The sequence below is a fragment of the Protopterus annectens genome, chromosome 1.part0, assembly GCF_019279795.1.
Source record: "Protopterus annectens isolate FY-2018-M chromosome 1.part0, PAN1.0, whole genome shotgun sequence".
NCBI lineage: Eukaryota > Metazoa > Chordata > Ceratodontiformes > Protopteridae > Protopterus > Protopterus annectens.
The window spans coordinates 827,402,548-827,422,131 of record NC_056725.1 but is presented as its reverse complement, the minus strand read 5'-3'; the positions used below and the strand labels follow the sequence as shown (position 1 = coordinate 827,422,131).

Below are 19,584 nucleotides of genomic sequence, written 5' to 3'. Positions count from 1 at the left end.
GAGACTTATTACAAAGTATTTAAATATTTATTATTGTTTTAAAATTTAATTCTGATGAAGTCAGTTACACCCTGACAAAAGTGCTTAATTTTGTTTGGAGTAAACGTCTATATTTTTTTTTTGTTTGTTTTGTATTTTGTGTACCAGTCTCATTCTTAGCCAGTATCATGTTGGATTCAGAGTTTGAGACTGGTTCTTGGATGGTTTTGGGAGTATGTCTACACAGGATATGGAAGGGGCTGGTACAACAACTTTCCCAACAAGTGGATTAAACTACAGGACATTTAAGGAGCATTTCAGAATTCAGCAGTATGCCTTCTTGTTTTATTCCGCCAGGACAACCTGTTCAAGAATGTGAGGCACCTAGTACCTACATGGGTCAGTGTGGTAATTCGGCACCAGACCCTGGTGAGAATGGAGACATAATATGGCGGTGTGGTTCAACAAACCTGTCGATTTTCTACAACAAAAGCTACAATGAAGTAGGTACTGTCAAACAATCTGTTGAAAAATTAGAAAATATTCTTCTCAAGTGTCATAAATTGCAAGTAGAAAACACATCCTTCAAAAAGTCAAAGGAGTCTGTAAAGGATTATGTAGTTGAAAGTTTCCAATGGAACTAGTTCTCATTTCTCCACTCCACCTGGACCTGTTGGAACTGTTTTGATCGCCAGGGTTGTGAGTTGTTGGAACTTCTTATTAAACACAGTCAACGAACCGTTGAGGGCTTGATTTGTGAAGCTAATGCACTTAGACCAAGCAATATGTTTTTTGACCAGTACTATGGGCAATAGCAGAATATTTGTTTTCTAATATAGATAGTTATATCAGAAGTAAAGAAGTAAAAAAAAAAGGAAAAGAAACTGGAGAGAGAGAGACAGGGATTATCAGGAAAGTCGAGCCTACCCAAACCCCCTGGCCAGGGTGATTCTGTCTTCAAACATTTTGATGACTACACTGACCCCTTACAAATGGTTAACTCGCCAAAAGAAACCTCTCCTCCTTTAGAACAAGCTGCTTTGAGGAGGTTGGAGAAGTTGACGAACCAAGGAAATCGAAAGAGGGGGATGTACAACCAACAGTGGACAGAATCAAATCAACAGGGGATGGCACCATCAGAGGGGGAGATGGAATTGGAGGAAGAGATATCTGCTGATACCTCCTTCACTATTTCAGATGATCATACACTTCAAATTGACTCCAATCTTTCAGGTGATTTTTTTTTTTTTTTTTCCATTTATAATTTCGCTTCCAATTTATACAGAAGTGATACAGCTGATATAATCAGCAAAGGGTTGACTTTTGTTCATTCTACCAGTGCAAGAATAGAGATGATTGTTTGATTTGAAATTGTACCTGAGGAAGTTGAACTTTTAAATTAGTATTTAACAACATGAATAGTGAAATGCGTGAGTTGCATAGGAAGAGGATATACAATCCCACCCCCACTTCCCCTTGTTTTATTTGAAAAACTTTGTGAGTTTGATTTTAGAACCCTGTTGCAACATAAAGGTTTAAGGGGTGAACAGAATTTATCAGAAACCAAACTGCAGCTTTTAAAACAACTCTAATTGGAGAAGTGTTCGGGTTATGAAACACGATAAGGGGGTGTGGTGGTTATCATGACTAAAGAAGACTATTTATTTGAATGGATGAATGCTTTTTGATATTTACGAGGAAATGTCTTTGAATTTTGTAAACCTCACTTAGAAGAATATATGCTTTTTTTGCAAGATATGGTAGAGCAGGATCAGATTAGCCATGACTTGTAGTCTTTCTTATGGGTAAAGTATCCAGTTGTGCCTTCAGTCTTCGGCATTCCAGAGATTCACAAAAGAAGCACTCTGGATCTCCCTGTGAGACCAGTTGTGAATGCTAACAAGTCTAAAATACACCCTTTGGCAAAATATAGTGACTTGCATTTAAAAAGAAGTTTAGATCTTGTTTGACATTTGTGTCGGGATTAATGAGACTTCTTACTAAAATTGAAAGATGTTGGGTTTTCAGATGATTGGGTGTTACTATTGACATGATAAACCTGTTTGACATGATACCTCACAATACAGGACTAGATTGGTTTCACAATTTTCTAGTTGAATCAGCTAGTCTTGATAACAATGAAATCAACATTTTGGATTCCTTAATGGAAACGGTCATGAAAAGAAACTTTGTGTACCTTGACAGCCAGTATTTTCATCAAAGGAAGGGGGTAGCTATGGGCGCCTCATGTGCCCCTGTTTTTGCTAATATTGTGTTATTGTAATGGGAGAAGTTTCTTTTCAACACACGAGTTGCCCCCTGGAAATTATATGTCTAATTTTTGGAGAATATTTTTATAATTTGGACGAAACCAATTCACGAAATAGAAGAATTTATTAAGTATTTGAATTCCACAACTTAAGGTTTACCCATTTTGCTAGCTCCAAGATGGTTGATTATTCAGATGTTCTTGTATGTGAATACTCCATAGTTTACTACACTACACTAGTCACTGGAGCATCAAAAGAGGGGGTTAGTTAAAGGCCAGTACATCAGGTTAGCCATGATGATTTCAGAGGAACCTTGCGTTGAAGTAGAAAGTGCAAAACTGGCTAAAATGTTATGCACCAAAGATTACCCTAGTAGCATGGTATGTGACACACAAAGGTAAGTTACAGCTAAAAGAAGGGAAGGGGTTATCGGTCTAACACGATTTACCCATGACAACACTAAGGATCTTTTTTAATAATAGCAAATCTAATAGACAACATATTTACTCTTTCATCACTGACTTCACTAACAATCACGATAGTATCAGGTCCATCCTGACAAAGAATAGGAAGATTTTTTTCCTGTTTTGACAAGCTGGGGGAGCGGAGAGGTGATGGACCAAGCATTGTGTATAGAAAAGGGAAGTCTTTGAAAAATTATTTGGAACTAGTTGAATTTATTGAACAAATAACTAGTTACAAAATACATGGAACTTTTAAATATAGTTTTTGTACAAAATACATGTAACTTTTAAATATAGTTTTTGTACAATGTGTAAATACATCTTGGAGAAGGGGGTTATTAGAGTGAACACTCGGGGTTGGAACCCCTTTCCATTGTACATGTGATTCAGTTGGGGTGATTTATCTAGCTGCATGTCAAAACTGTAGAGGATTTTATGTGGGAAAACTAATCTTTAAGGATGGGGTTTACTATTACATGAGAAATCAAAAATAAGAACATTAAAAATTCTTTATTTTAATACATCTCTGAAAACCCCAATAACATTCGCTTTTTTTTTTTTTTTCATTTAGATATGGTAGTAAAAAATCCAAGGGGTGGACTGTGGGAGAACTTGCTAGAACAGCATGAAACCATATGGCAGATTAGATTGAACATTTGATCTTCCCTGGTTTGAATGACAATGTGTCTGTTTCTAGCATTTCAAGATTAATCTCATATACAGTATAAGCCACTGTTCCGCTTTTTTATTTTTAAAAAAGAAACTTGGCTTAACCAAGCAATAATCTTGTAACAGAGATTTGATACATTATGAATAATTAACATTGGGTTGGTATGAAAATTCATTATTAGACCATAGACCTGTTAAAGATAAATGAAAGAAGCTCTGTCTTTCTTGTATTAAAATCAGTGTGGTAATTTAGATACAAAATCACAGTTTCTAGTGTTGTATATAATTGTTTTTTAAATGAGTAAACACTTTTACATGATAAATAGGTGTGTAAGCTATTGATATATGCATGACCTTTTTAAGTATTATGTGTTTGCTACACTTGTTAATACAGTTCCAAGAACTCGCTTAAGATTTGCATGAAATAAGCACAATGTTTGTGAAAAGTTTATAGCAGTGTTAGTCCGAGTGGCTTGGAATATAAGGTGTACTTAGGTTATTGGATCAGCTCTTCGGGAAGTATCAAATCCTATGTAGAGAACGAAATATCAGCTTACTGGCTTAGGACATAGTTTTTTGGGTTTAATTGGTGAACAAAGGGAGTATTGTCTATTGGCTCAATGGGGGTTATGTCTGTTGGTTAAGATTTTGTACAATCGTATTGGGTTATGTACCATCCAGTCTTACGAGAAGAACAAGTTATCTGTTCATTGGCCTAAATATCAACTTGTCAAACTCAAGTAGTATATGTCTGAAAGATGCATAACTTCAGAGAAACTGTGTTTTAAAAGGTACTACAATTCTATAATCCAGGCTGTAAGCTGAAAAAGTTGAAGGTTAACATAAATAAGGGAATCCTTGTCTTGTTTGAGCAAGTCCATCTTGCAAGAAAACTTGTAATTTTCCTTGGTCATTTTTGAAAAGAATGGAGAACTGCAGTGGCCTGGTCAAAAGGGAGTTAACAAGTATTGTTTTGGAGATTCCTTTTGGGCCTTTAAAAGGACTCTGATTTTCAGGAAAAAGGTGTGGGAAAACACTGTCCATGGGAGTGAAAAAACATCTGTCTTTCAGGCCCTTATGCAAGGAATCTTGGAGCAGAACATCTATTAAATGTCTGTTATGAATGCAGACAACCAGATCTACTGTGGAGATCTGTCCTGGTCCTGTTGAGCTTCCCTGCTTCAAAATTCTACTATAATGGAATGTAAGTAGCCTGTAAGAATAGATTGAGTTACTGGGCCAGATACAAGGCTAGCATTGCTAATTTGCAAACATGTAGTCCCTCTGCCCTTTTTGTTTATGCATCCCATGACTGCTGTGTTGATGGCAGAGGCCCTGGACTCAGGATGTGGTTTATAGATTTGAGAGCACTTAATGCCATCATTTTTTTATGTTTATGTGCTTCTTTTTGTTGTGATAGTTTCCACAAACCTTGAATTTTCACCTTTTTGGAAACAGCTCCTCGTGCAAAATCTGATGCATCTTTGGTTGCAGACTGAGTGGAGATTGGGGGTGGGGGAATTAAGTCAGCACTGGGATCTGAAAGGGGAGGGGGTGCTGGTGTTGAGTCTATATTGATTTGAGGAAACACTGAATTTTTCTTGTATGTAATCTGGTCAGAGAAATAATGAGAATTAGAGATACCATAAATCCTAATAGCCTGAGATCGTCCCTGGCTGTTGAGTCTGTCTAGAAAATGTGAATTGTTGCATGTAAACGTCCACTTTGTTCTGAGGAAAGGAAGGCCATCGTGAGGGATGTATTTGGTAGATAAGTCTAGGGATACTGTGCTGTGAGACAGAATGAGGGATGACTTGTCTAGGTTTAGTTGAAACAGATTGACAAGGAAAGTTCTTTAGGGAAAAAAAAGATTCCTGACAGCCTGGAGAAGTCTGGGAAAAAATAAGGCAGTTGTCTAATGAGAAAAAAATGTGAATACCCTGTATCCAGTAGTTGGCTATTACTGAATCCAGGTATGTTGTAAATACTCTTGGAGCTGTCGACAACCAAAATGGTAAGGTAGAAAAATGAAAATGTGAAGCAGACATTGAATATTTTAAAAAGCTTTTTAAATGTGGTGGCAGGCATTAAGTATGGCATTGCTCGGAAACTGAAACGAGTAATGAGCAGTGATAGAGACTAGAGAATTCATTTAAAATATTGGAATCTTGATGTGAAGGTTTAACCCCAGAAAAATCCTTGGTAACTTTTTTTTTTTCCCTCTGATTTGGTGGCATTTGATCCAAAGTAGGACACAGAGAGGTGTGACTGACATGGAGAGGCATCCCTAGATATGGGGGAAGGGAATTTCATTGCCATTTGGTGCCTTTTTATGTATTCCTCATGACTCAGAGTGTTTGTAATCTGGTGCCAAAGAGGGAAGTCAAGACATAAGTTTCGGGAAAGCTTTGTGAGGTTTTCAGTGTGGGAAAAAGAGTGATGGGAAAGCTGGCAGGTTCTCCAGGCCAGTCATTGAAAGCTAGCAGGTAGCACACGCAAGACTGGTGAAGAGAACTGGGGACTAAGAGTAAGCTGAAATCCCCCAAGGTGCATCAGAAGCTGGTTATTAGGGAGGAAATTTAAGACTGAAGTTAGAGGAGATGGGAGTTGACTTTTGGGATCACTTCTAGGCCTGGTACAATTTAACATATTTGTCAAGACAGATTTTTGTTTGTTTTATTCATTTAAGTGAGTAAGTGAATTGGTCCCAACAACAGTACCATTTTCAGCAATATGACACAGGCCATCTAATATAGATAGCAAATACACCGTTACTATCAGTTATGTATGAACTGCAGTAAATAAAGTAGGCTATAGCTTATTTAAAGGCAGCATTTTCATTGTACTGTGGGACGCTGAGAGACATTTACACAGTTGGTGTGGCAGGTTTTCTAAAGTATTCCAGATGGTCTGGGTTAACATTCTTTTTTCAGCTATGTCTTGTTTCAAAGTGGTTATCAATGGTTACCATTTGGCAGTTTGAACATTAAATTGCCAAGCAGAAATGTGGTGCTGCTTGTAGCTTTTTGTTGGATGCCGCAGTGATGTGTGCTGCACATTATCTGATATTGATTAAATTGAAAATATATTTTTTTTCATGGATGGCACCTGTACTGGGAAAGTGGAGCAGGAAGGGAGGAGACTGAGAAGGAATCTATTAAGGCTGGTAAGACTGCCAACTGGGTTATAATACTTGCAAGAGCAAGTTATGCAGTTTATACTAATCCTAAAATTGTGTACAGATGAAAAGGTGTTGGCAGCCACAGAAAAGGCTATGGGCCCTGTTGTCATTATTGTATCTAAAATGTATCGTTTGGGTCAGTGTGAAAAAACAGTGGTAAGGGTTGACAGTGCTGGGAGTGCATCTTGCATAGACTGTAATGTAAGGATGCTAGCATCAAAAATTCTACTGCACATGACTTTTTTTTTTTTTTTTTTTTTTTTTTTTTAGCAGATCAGCTGACATCCATAGAGAAGTTAGGAATATTTACTTTGGGGGGGGTCGTAATTAATATCACACGTAATGCGAAGAGGGATACTAGATGTTATCTTGAGTTTAGGATGAGAGATTGAAGAAAATAAGTTTGGGAGTAACGGAGAAATGGAAACAGTAAGATAGTTGATCAAAGCAGTTATAGTGAGGGGTTGGTTTGGAGGGAATAGCTTTAGTTATTATAGGCCACATGTAATAAAATTGGAAGTAAAATTTAGGGTGGCTACATGATGCTGTCTGTAACATATGGATGACTGACCTAGCCTTTTGGTCTTTCCTCAACCAATATGTTTCTTAGCCCCTGCTCTTTTGGTGAGCATGACATTACTTGACTGCATTTAGCTGAGAGGAGTATCCACTAGCCAGCCCCTTCTTTACCATTCCAAGGCCCATCTGCCAGTGACCATTGTCCCATCCATTTTTCTAAGCTGGTCTCCTTGGACACTGTCTCTCCTCCCTCCCTTCTCATGTGCCACCAGTGCTAGCCTGTTCACGCTTCTGTAGAGGAGCCTTCTACCACCGATAAAACCAACCTGTGTTTTGAATCCATGGGAGATCTCTGTTGTCACTTTGTTGTTTAATAATATCACTCGTGGAATAACAATGGATGTTGGCACTTGGGTAAAACTGCTGCAGTAGTACAAGTACATTTATCTGACGGTTGTACAGCCAGTTTTGAGTGTTTACTAATTCTGCAGTGCAGAGTACAAACGGGCTTGGAAGCAGTGCATCTTTATCAAATGTTTGTAATTTTTAATAAAATATAGAAACTGCTAGCACAACATTTCAGATGCTGAAGGCTGAACCTTTTAACAAGTTCAAGAATTGTCTTAACTGCTGATGTTATGTAGTCCACTCTTGCCTATATCCTTACCCGTGGGTTCGGAGCCGACTCGGTCAAACTTTTCTAGCTCGAAGTCTTTCTATTGGCTGGGCTAAGATGGCATCCCATGCTGCATTGCTCTATATCCTCAGATCTCATTTGCTGCTCGTGTAGCACGGACGTGGTCTCGCTCTTGGCTGTGGCTAAGTACCTTAAGTACCTTTTTTCTTCTTCTTCTTGAGAGAATTTATTACAAACTAAAGCTATTTTAATAGCTATTCCCAGTTTGGTGTTATTTGTGAAAATTTTTCAGTGTGTGTGTGATTGTTTTTTGTAGTATCCCACTAGCTGTTCCAACGGGCTAGGCCCGTTTCAGTTAGAGGACTTAGTCTGTCCATGCTTCCCTGTTTTCTAACTTTTGATCTAAAACCGTTTAAATTAGAGGTTTTAGTCTTAGTCCCCTTTATGTGTGTGTCTGTATCTGAGGATTGTTTTGTTAAAGTTGGTTAGTGGTAGTTTTTTCCCGCGCTCAGTGTGGTGTAATTTGTGACTGTTCAGTACCTGTGATCTTTTGTCTTGGTGATTTTTGTGGTAATTTCTAAGATGTCTAAAGATTCAAAGGAGCACAAGCCCTCGGGCTTTAAGAAATGCTCAAAGTGTGGCTATAAAATGTCCATTACTGATGGACATTCGGTATGTGTTTATTGTCTGGGAGCGATCCATCTGCAGGAGTCTTGCAGCTTCTGTCATGCATTTAGTCCCAGGGTACTTCAGAATTAACTTATTCTTTCTTTCCTGAAGGGACTTTTGAAACCCTCGTTCGAAGAGGGTCTGGAATCTGCTTCCAGCTCTAAACCTAGATCCACTAAATCGAAAAAGAGGTCTCCGGCTCCTTCAGTCTCCTCAGAGCCACCGGAGAAAGTAATTAGCTTTGACATCCTCGGCTCCACTGTCCTTGGGGCCGCAGGAAGTGTCTGTGATGGAACCGGCATTGGCTCCAATTATATTGGAACCTATTCGGAGCCGATCGCCTAGTATTAGGCAAGTATCACCTGAGAGGAGATCTTGATCTCCCTCCCTGTCCTCCAAATCCTCCCAGACACTATTGGATGTGGATGTCGAAAGGGTGGTGCAGAGACTCCTTCAATCACCGGTTTGGCTAAATTGTTCTCGGCTCTGTCCCAGTCTGCTCCGGAGCCCATCCTGCAACCTACTTCAATTCTTCCTCCGAGCGCATCCAAGTCTTTGGAGCCGGAGTGCTCGGCTCCGTGTGATATTTCCAGGTCTGTTCCGATGACCCCTCCTGGCAGTGCCGACGTCGGCTCCGACCCCGTCAGCACCGTCCATGGGATTCAGGACTCTGGATTCTTCATTCTGGCCCGAGGGAGAGGCCACGGGGCATCTTTCAGTTCCTAGTCTCCCTCTAAGTGCTTCGGCTTGGGGAACCCCGACTCCTGTCGTGGCCTTGGAGGCTGGTCGTTCTTCGGATTCGGGGGGGGCAGCCATTCTGGCCATGTGCAGTGCGCTGGCCAGATCATCAGCGACATCATGCAGGTCAGTCATTCTGACCCCTACCACTCCTGCGCGGGTCTCTGATCACCACCTATCTTTAGACAGCGGAGCCCCAAGGCCTCAGGGTACCCCCACGAGTGGTTCCCAAGTTTCTGAGGGCCCCTCAAGAGTGTTTGCCTGAGGAGCCCCCTAGAAAGAAAACGTGCACGAGGAAGCACATAGACTCCCAGGATGAGTCTCTCTCCTCAGATGCTGACCTCTAGGAATCTGAGGGGTCCCCTAAGTCCTCCTCTGAGGATGTTTCTTTCTCTGACATCCCAGAGATATTGAAACAAAGAGGTGACTGGCCGTCCAAAGCCCCCTCCAAGGAGGTGTCTGTCTTCCTGAAGGCCTTCGGTGCTCAGCCCTTCGCCTCCTGGGTGTCCCCACCCTTCGAGCTCCTGGATTTGAGTTGTCAGAGGGTGTGGGAGAACCCTGATTCTGTGGAACCTGTCCCCAGGAGACCCAATAAATTTCTGTCTGCTCCCCCAGGTAAGGAGTTTTTGTCCAAGGGAGTCCCTGTGGATGCCATGGTGGTGGCAGCGGCCACCCAGAAGGAATTGGCCGAGACTTCTCCGTCCATCCTCCTGACAAGGAGTCTAGGACCATGGACCGGTACGGGAAGCGTACCCTCTCTTCAGCGACCTTTACTTTACGGTCGCTGAACTACTTATCTCATTTTACACGGCTCCAGCGATCTCCTCAAGGAGCTTGCAGATACTCTCATGGGTAACATTTCTGAGGCGGTGACCCAGATGGTTAACGCCCATATGTCTACCCTCATTTCCATCGTTAACTCCTCCATCAGGCTGATTTCATATGCAGCCAAGGGAGCGAGTAGGGCAGCATGCTCAGGAGTCGTCCTTAGGAGGCGGGCCTGGATGCGCCTTTGTCATTTCGCGGAGGCCTTCGAGTCTTCATTCACCGACGCCCCCTTTGATGGTTCCTCTTTGTTCGGAACCAAGGTGAAAGACACCCTCACCAGGTGCGAGCAGGAGGGAAAAACTCTGTCTGCTGTAGGGGTCCGTTTTTCCCTTCCCTCTAGGCCTTATCCCAAGGCCCAGAGGGGTGGAAGATGTGGTTCAAATGAGTTTGTTTCCCGGTGCACAAGGTGAGCTCCCCTCCAGAGGCAGAGGAGTGGGAGGTTATTCAGGAAGACACCGCCCTAGAGGCAGAGGAGGTCCCCGCAACTCGGGAGACCTCTACTCCTTTCGCGGTTCTTCCTACCGTGGCTCCTGATGGGAGGCCCAACTGTGCATTTCCGGAGCCAGTCAGGGGTTGAATATCGTTATACCTGGAGGCCTGGCAAAACATCACCCAGGACCAATGGGTTTTATGAATAATTTCCGGAGGTTATGTTATCCCCTTTTCGTCGGATCCCCCTCCAGTCAGGAAAATCCTGGACGTTCCACCCAGTCAAAGGGACTACGCGGCTTCAGAGGTTTCAAAGCTACTAGAAAAAGGAGCCATTCAGCATGTCCCCTCAGACCAGACCTGATTAGGGACTTACTCAAGATTCTTTTTGGTGCCGAAAAGAACAGGAGACCCATATTGGATCTCGGCCGATTGAACAACCATGTACAAAAGTCCAAGTTCCGTATGGTCACATTGCAGTCAATTCTCCTATTGTTGAGAAAAGTATGGATGTGCTCCATCAACCTCAAGGATGCGTACTACCATATCAAAATGCACAGGGCATCCAGGAGTCACCTACGCTTCCGGCTGGGAGCCAGTCATTTTCAGTTTCGAGCCCTGCCCTTGGTCTCACCATAGCCCTCAGGGTGTTCACCAAATGTATGGCGGTGGTGACAGCTCACCGGAGACATCAAGGATTCCAAGTGTTTCCTTATCTGGATGACTGGCTCCTCACTGCCACCACCAGGTATCTACTAATTCGGACCAGGGCCGCCACCATCACTCTCTGTCAACAGTTGGGCATAACATTGAACTGGGGAAAATCTGCTTTGTTGCCCTCACAGCGTGTCATTTTTATAGGTGCAGAACTAGACACAATTCAAATGCGGGCGTTTCTACAACAGGAAAGAATCGGAGCCTTACATCAACAAGTTCATGCTCTGCTTCCTCTGAGAAGAGCGAAGGCAAGATGGGTTCTCCAACTCCTGGGGACTATGGCTGCGACAATTATGTTAGTCCCTCTAGCAAGATTACATATGAGGCTCCTTCAATGGCTCCTCTTTGCTCAGTGGTCTTTCCAAAGTCTTCCACTTTCTCACCTTATTTTACTCACAGACAGGTGCAAACAGGATCTCAGTTGGTGGCTTTACGCCAACAATCTGGACAGGGGGAAACCCTTCACTCTACCGCCCCTGATTGCCACGGTGACCACGGACGCCTCCCAGATGGGTGGGGGGCATTATCTAGGCAGGACAGTCCAAGGCACGTGGCAAGAGCACGAGATAAATTTGCATATCAGCGTCCTGGAGATGAGAGCTGTGCTACTTGCGTTGCAGGCACTGCAGAGCTTTCTCCCTCTTGGGACTATTGCAGTCCACTCGGACAATAGGTCAGTGGTGTGGTATCTGAACAAGCAGGGAAGAACCAAGTCATATCCCCTGTGCAGAAAAGTCATGCGAGTGTGGCAGTGGGCAGTGTCTTCCCAACATTTTCTAGTGGCAACGCACATTCCGGGGAAGTCCAACGTGATCGCAGATAGGCTAAGCAGAGCTATTCTGATGCCTTACGAGTGGTCCCTCAACCATCTAGTTGCGGAACGGATCTTCCGCAGATGTGGTCAGCCTTGTTGCGACCTTCTTGCCAGCCCTCTCAATGCCAAATGCAGCAGCTACTTCACGTTGATCTCCCTTCAGGGGGAGTCACCCAGGGACACTTTAGTCCACGATTGGCCCACCGGTCTGCTATATGCTTTTCCCCCGGTTCCCTTGCTGTCAAAAGTGATTCAGAAAGCGCAATCCTTAGGAAGCAGAATGATTCTGATTGCCCCACACTGGCCTCGTCAGGTTTGGTTCCCTTTTCTCCATCCCTACATCGTGGACGTGCCTTGGATTCTGGACCCACAACCAGATTTACTGACACAAATGTCAAGGCAGCTCCATCCTTGTCTGCAGACCCTCCGGTTGACAGCCTGGCTACTCCACTTCCGTCATTAGTTAGACTTCATCATTTTTCACCGGAGGTAGTTCATATTTTATCTTCCTCTCATAAGCCCTCTACTAGGAAGATTTATTCCAGCAAATGGAAGAGATTTTCAATCTGGGCTTATACCCAAGGGATTGACCCTTAACATAGCTCCAGTTGCTTCTGTTTTGGAGTTCTTGTCTATGCTTTTTCATCAGGGCTCAGCATCCGCCACCATAAAAGTCAAATTGGTGGCGATTTTTAACTTTCATGTTGCTAATGAGCCTAGTCTGATGGCTCCCAGACTCTGTAAGGCTTTCCTGAAGGGCACTCTGTTACTCCGTCCTGTTTTGGAACCTATCATGCCTTGGGATTTAAACTTTGTTCTACAGGCTCTTACTTCACCCTTTCAACCTGCAGCTACTTGTGATAAAATTCTTGACCTGGAAGACTGTCTTCTTAGTAGCCATCACATCAGCCAGATGCGTTTCAGAGATTCAAACTCTTTCTATAAAATCCCCGTACCTGATTTTTCATAGGGACAGGGTTTCTCTCAGATCGAACCCTTCCTTTCTTCCCATAGTGGCGTCTATCACTAATCTTAAACTATTGAGTTGCCAGTGTTTTTTCCCCAGGTCTCAAACAAGGCAGAATTTAAATTTCATCAATTGGATGCACACAGACAATTACGTTTTTATCTGCACAGAACCAAAGATCTCAGAAAATCTGATCAGTTGTTTGTTTCCTTTTCGGAAAACAGAATTGTGTCTCCTGTCTCCAAAATCATTCTGTCCAGGTGGATATCTAGTTGCATCTCTTTCATTTATTCTTCAGGGGGTAAAGATCTACCGTTTCCAGTCAAGGCTCGCTCTACTCGGTCTGTATCTACATCTACATCTACAGCCTATCAGACCAGATTGTCTATGTATGATATTTGTGCTCTGGCTACTTGGGCATCTCCTCACACTTTTGTTGCTCATTACAAGTTGGACGTGGTATCTAGGGGCAGGTCTTCCTTTGGTTCCACAGTACTCAGGAGTATCGCTGTCCCACGGGTAAGAATGTAGGTGAGATTGGACTACATAACATCAAGAAGTTATCTACTCGCCATAATGTTTGATGTATGTAGTCCATCTCGCCTCACATTCTTACATACCCCCCCCCCCCACCTTCCACCTTCCTGGTGGATCTGGAGGTTAGGGCTGTTTTTCAAAACTCCCTTCACTCTTAAGTTTGTTCTTCTTTTCTTATGCATGGAGTATGAGTGTTGGTGTTCGCAGCAAACTAGATCTGGGGATATAGAGCAATGCAGCATGGGATACATCTTAGCCCAGCCAATAAAAAGACTTTGAGCTAGAAAAAGTTTGGCCAAGTTGGAGCCGATATTCTGCTCCGAACCCACGGGTAAGAATGTGAGGCGAGATGGACTACATACATCGAACGTTATGGTGAGTACATTCTTGTTTTTTATCCAAGTTGCAACATCATAAGGGATTAGGCAATTTAGTTGGCAAAATTACTCCTAGCACTTTGAGTTAAAATAATAATATCCATTCAAGGGACTCTCACTGTCCCCAAGGTACTGTGACCTAGTGGTTGTTTCACCAGTTTTGGTGATTAGTTTGTGTGCGACAAGTTTTTGAAATTAAACAAGTGAATATATTCTGGCTTGTAGAATCACAAAAGTAAAAGGTTTAAACAGATGGCATTTGTCTATAAAAACCGTCAAGCCCCGCCCACTACTACTACTACCAATAGCTGAAGATTTATTGTTATAGTTCTACCACTAATTTTAATAGTTGCAGAATTTATAGACAATGAGCTTGGTGCCTCTGGTCAGCAAGGTGTCTCTTCCAGCCAAAGCACTGACCTTGACCATGGCATCAAAACCCGCAGTCTACAGTGTGCACACCAGGAGGCAAGCAAAAGCTGCAACTAATTATTTGAATGTACTGGGATGAACTATTTAATAAGAAAGAAAGATATTGGATTATTAAGCTGGGGGGATTTTTTCCACCCGAACTAAATGATCATCCGTAACTGTTGTTTTTCTTTTATGTTATCACAAAAATCTGCATGTTTTTTATTTGATTGAATGAAGTGATGCTGTTGATTTGTGTGCGGGGGGGGGGCTGTTTTTTCCATTGGTGGATGGGTCTATTTATGGTGGGATGACATCAACAGTTTTATAGTATTCCACTCATGAAGGCTGTTATGCCGAAACCAGTATGGAATTGCCTACTATATGGCTTAATTTTGAGTCTTCTTTGCCTTTTACACCTGAGTGCTGGCTATTTGTGTGTGGTTGATGGAGCAGCTGAAGCAGGCATAGCATTTGTAAGCATTGTTGGCTTAGACTTGGTAATTCTGTTGGATACCGTTTCCCTTCACTAATGCCCCATTTGAAGGGATTGAATTGTGAGTAAGCAACAAGGTGAAATGCTCACAAGTGCTGGTGTCAAGTTCTCCTCTCCTCAGTGGGCACTTTCCCATAATAAAAAAGAGTACCAGGAGTTTAAGAACCAACAGCAATATTTTGGACATGGGGAAATTCAAGAAGATATGCTGGCCTCCTGCCAGAGGTAATTGGCAAAATCCTGGTGTCTACCAGGCTCACTCTAGAAGCCAGCAGCAGATCCCTGAGGACTTGTGTGACAGTCCTAATGTGAAGGCAGTGGGGGAGGTGGGTAGAGTGCTCCTTCACTTCCTTGTCTGTCTTCATCAGATAGGTGTAGCCAAAAAGTAGTATCTAGCCTCTTTAGAAGAAGAAAAGCAATCTAACTGGCATTTTAACAGGGGTGTTTACACTTTATATCCACTGTATTCTAGTTGGAGTTTGAATTATTTGGGTAAATCCTTGTAAGTTAATATAGTTGGTGGGGTTCTGAGAATTGCATGTGAGCCAATCAATATTAAAACCACCCAGGATCAGCGTTTCTTGGAGGAATGCTTTAGATGTCCAGTCCAGTATATGCTCTGTTGCTAGGTGGGGTGTATGTGCCAGCTATGATTGTTTTTTTTTTTTTTTTTTTTTTTTTTTGGGGGGGTGGAATTAATTTTAAGTTTGGTTTAGAGTATTTCTGCATTGTTGAATTCTATGGTAGTTTGAACTGCTAGTTGTAGTATGAGGTTATTCTTATAAAATAGCTACTCCTCCACCTCTTTTGGACTTCCTAATAATTTTCTTGGGTGGCGAAATCCAGGGTCCCTTTTTGGCTAGGCTTATATAGGCCCTAGGGCCAATAGCTTAGTACCTACCTATGAACCTGTCTATGAACAGGTGCTACCAGACCAGAAAGAGTCCAGGTTACTATTCAGGATTCATTTTGATTCTAAAGAAGTTTAAAGCAATGTTTGGTCATTTTATCCTAAAGATAAAGTCCTGTATGATCACTGTACAGGCAATACTCCCCTGTCATAGGAGGGGACTGGATGTGTTGTTTAGACCATCAGGATGAATCCCTGCATATAATAGCCAAGAAGTCTAGGAAGTTTATTTTATTGATACCGATTACTCAGTCTGACTGGATAGAAACCTATTTTTGGGGGCGGCCTGGGAAGAAAAGCTCCAAATTATTACAAAACATTTAAAGAACAATAATTTTACAATCTTCAAAAATTAAAAAAAAATCTATAGTTGAATTCTAACAAGTTAGGTGTAATATAAAAATATTGTTTACGAGTAGAGATAAGGTATATGGCAATTATTTGATATTTACAGAAATTTTAGACAATTTGTAGAGGAATTTAGAAGTTAAATTTAGGTAATTTTAGTCGTCTACAAATAAGAATTTCATTATGAAGTGAGGGGAAAACGAGCAATATGGTATATAGAGAGAAATTCAGACAAGAGAATTGGATTGTAGTAAGGAAGTAAGCAAAGAAGGGAGAGTAAGAAGGTATAAGGAATGAAAGCTCACATTTAGGGATGTAGTTTATCTTGATTTTTGAGCAACAAAAAAGCCAGATTTTAGCTAGGAAGTCTTTCAGAGTGGTTTTGAAAGATGGGAGGGAGGGTGTAGACCTGATGGGCACAGGTAAGGAGTTTCAGGCTGTAGCAACCTTGTACAAGTACAGACAGTGCCCAGTAGATTTGTGGACAGACAGGAGTTTTTGGTCACTGGATCACAATGACCAACTGGGAACATAGTTTCATAGAATGTTTTCTAGTGCTGGACAGGCACATGGATGTTGAATAAATTTATAGGTGGTAAGAAGTTACATAATATGTTGATGTGGCAGTTATTTGTGTTTGTTTACCTGGAAGGTCTGACTGGGTAATACCCATTTTTAGTGGAGGCCCAGGGAGAAAAGCTCCATTTGCTTACATAGCACTATATCAAGTTCCAGTTAAACACATAGTAGTTACATTTCTATTTACATTTATACGCAAACCATAGTTGCATTTATATATTGGAGGTGGAAGTTACAAAAGAGAGAGCCCACTTGCATCTTAGTCTATTGTACAGGCAGCAGTTATGTATAAAATTGTTTTTCATTTCAGTGAGAGGTTGAGTGTATTCTGTTTAAGTAGGGTATTTGGAGCGAATCATATGGTGAGCACACAGTCTCAGGCTTGTGATGAGCATTTGCAAGGCCAGGATTGGTTAATATGTTGTATAAGCAGTAGTTTAAAACTGTTGTGTGTCGACTTTTATTTGTGTGGGATACTATTCCAGAATTTAGCAGCTTATTGGGAGTAGAGCGAGTTTCCTGCAACATTTATTTGATTTATTTGTAAGTAATAAGAATTTGCTACTAGATCAGAGGTCCCTTGCTTGTCAGTAGATCAATAATAAGTTATGTAGTGCAGGGCATTTTTCTGGTGAATGTTCTAACCAATTTAGACTTGTTAGTGCTATATAGTGGTGGGTTCTGAGAGAGGTATGTGCTGCAAATTTAGCAACATTGTTATAGCATTGTTTAAATTTTAATTTTCGTGAAGCCTGGAGGTTATTAAAGATGGGAGCACCATAAAGAAGCGTGGGGAGAAAATAAAGACTATCACCCGTATTAGTTAACTGTGAAAAACAACTTTGGTTATGTTATCAAGAGAGAGAGAAGACTTTTTTTTTAAATTTTGTTTTTTCATGAGAGAGGGATTTGAGAGGGAAAATGGTAGTTTGGTCTTTTTTGGTGGAGCATGAGTTGTGAGTTATGAAGCCATATTTCAGTGACTGTTAAACTTCCTGAGGAAGTTTTTGGAGGTGTACCATGTTGTTAGATGAGCAAATGAAAGTGGAGTCATCTGTGTATTGTATTGGGGCAGCCATCTGTGTATTATATTGGGGCAGCCTGTTGTGTGGAAGTATCATGTGCGTTGGTGAAAATGTTTGTTAGAGGAGGGGACTAAGGATAGAGCCTTGTGGTACACCGGTGGTGACTGGAAGGTAAGGACAGAGCGTGGAGTGCCATTTTACTGACCTAGCTATTGTGCATGTAGTTTTTGAACCATAGAAGGATGGGCTGAGACAGACCTAGTGAGGACATTTGAAACTGAAGTTTGCTTTGACAAACTGCGTCAAAAATGTTAAACTAGTCTCTTCCTTATTTCTAGACTTGTCTATCGTTTATCTCTAGTTTTGACAGTATCTGTATAGGTTAGAAGGGCAGTGCTAGTACTATGGAAAGGACAGAAGCCATGTTGTGTGGGTTTAGTTCTTCCTGCAGGAGATGGTCAAAAAATATATTCAAAAACAATTGCTGAAGTATTTTGGTGAGGTGAGATAAGCTTGCTATAGGTCTAAAGTTATTGTCTGCCAGGTTTCCTCCTTTGTGCAGAGGGGTAATGTGTATCTTTTTCCAGGGAGAGTGAGTGTGGAATTCCTGGACTGACCTATTTATAAGGATTGAGACAGGATAGACAATACTATTGGTTGCTATTTATTTTTATTTACTCTCTTGGGAGGTCATCAGCTGAAGAAGAGCATGGTTTAAGTTTTAGGATGTGGGCACAGGTTTGAAGGTGAAAGTGGATATGGTGATATGTGGCTGTTACTCAGGGCTGGGATTAAATATTGAGGAATTCTTGCTTAGAGATGCTACTCTAGCTATAAAATGAGAGTTGAATTGTATTATTTTGTGTGGTGAGTTATCAGGAGAGGGATTTGGGTTGAATTTTTGATTGGGATGTACAATTTCTTTAATGGATGTTATTCCAAAAGTATAGTTTTTGTCTTTATTTGCATTTTAGTATGATTGTGAAGCATTCTAAAGTTTTAAAATATACTGAAGGTTTTTTTATTTTTGCAATTATTTTGTTATTTTTTTCTATCCTACTTTAGCATTCTAATCTCTCTTGATATCCAAATTACATAATTTTCCAGTCTTTTCCTTACAGGAGGTAGAAGGCTATTTAGGATATTTAGAAAGGTTGTATTCAATTCAATTACATCATCATCTGTGGGGAAGATTTTTAGGAAGTTCCAGTTGAAAGATGATCGTGTAGTAATGAACATTTCTGTGTTAAATTTGGAAAGGTTACATGTTTTATAAATATGCTGTTTAACTGAATGTGTGATAATTTCTAGTGGTATAGATTGGGAGATGATCACTGTGAGAGTCTAACGTTGTACCTGTGGTGGAGTATTTGCTAGGTTCTGATACTAGGATCCAGTCTAATAGAGAATTTGATGTCTTGCTGTAATTTGTGGGGCTATTAATTAGTTGTGCAAAACCATGTAAGTTCATGCTAGATGTAGGGGAGTCGAACCAATTGATAGTCGCATCGCCTAGTAAAGTTCCTTTGCCTCAGGGTGGGGGTGAACCGTATTCAGTTCTGGGCTCTCTCGTTTAGTCTCACTACAGCCTCAAGGTGTTCACCATGATAGCTGCTCATCTTAGACTGTTGGTGACTATAGTATTGCCTTACTTGAATGATTGGATGCTAGCTGCCTTCACTCGGGAGTCACTGACTCTGTGGGAGAGTCTCTCTGGTCCTGGGGATCTGGGTGAACCCAGCAAAGTCTCAGATGATGCCTTCAGAAGTCCTGGCTTTCATGCTACTTGTATGCTTTGTCTTGCACAGTCAGTCTGTCAGATGTCAGATTCTTTGCACTTCAGTCTCTGGTATCTATTCTTTCTATCCAGACAGTAAAATGCAGTTGTCTGCTTAACGGTTTTGGGTCTGATGATAGTGATGACATCTGTGATACTTTTGCAAGATATCTTATGAGGGCCCTGCAGTGAACTGTCAAGGTTCAGTTGTCTCAGTGTACTAATCCCGTAACGGTATGTCTT

The 19,584-nt window shown here is 41.5% G+C and overlaps 1 protein-coding gene across 2 annotated transcripts in view; it reads left to right on the top strand.

The window, feature by feature from the left end:
• Window positions 1-19,584, top strand: part of LOC122794866 (CCR4-Not complex 3'-5'-exoribonuclease subunit Ccr4-like) — a 123,162-nt gene that overhangs the window by 7,694 nt on the left and 95,884 nt on the right. The gene's annotated exons all lie outside the window — the stretch shown is intronic.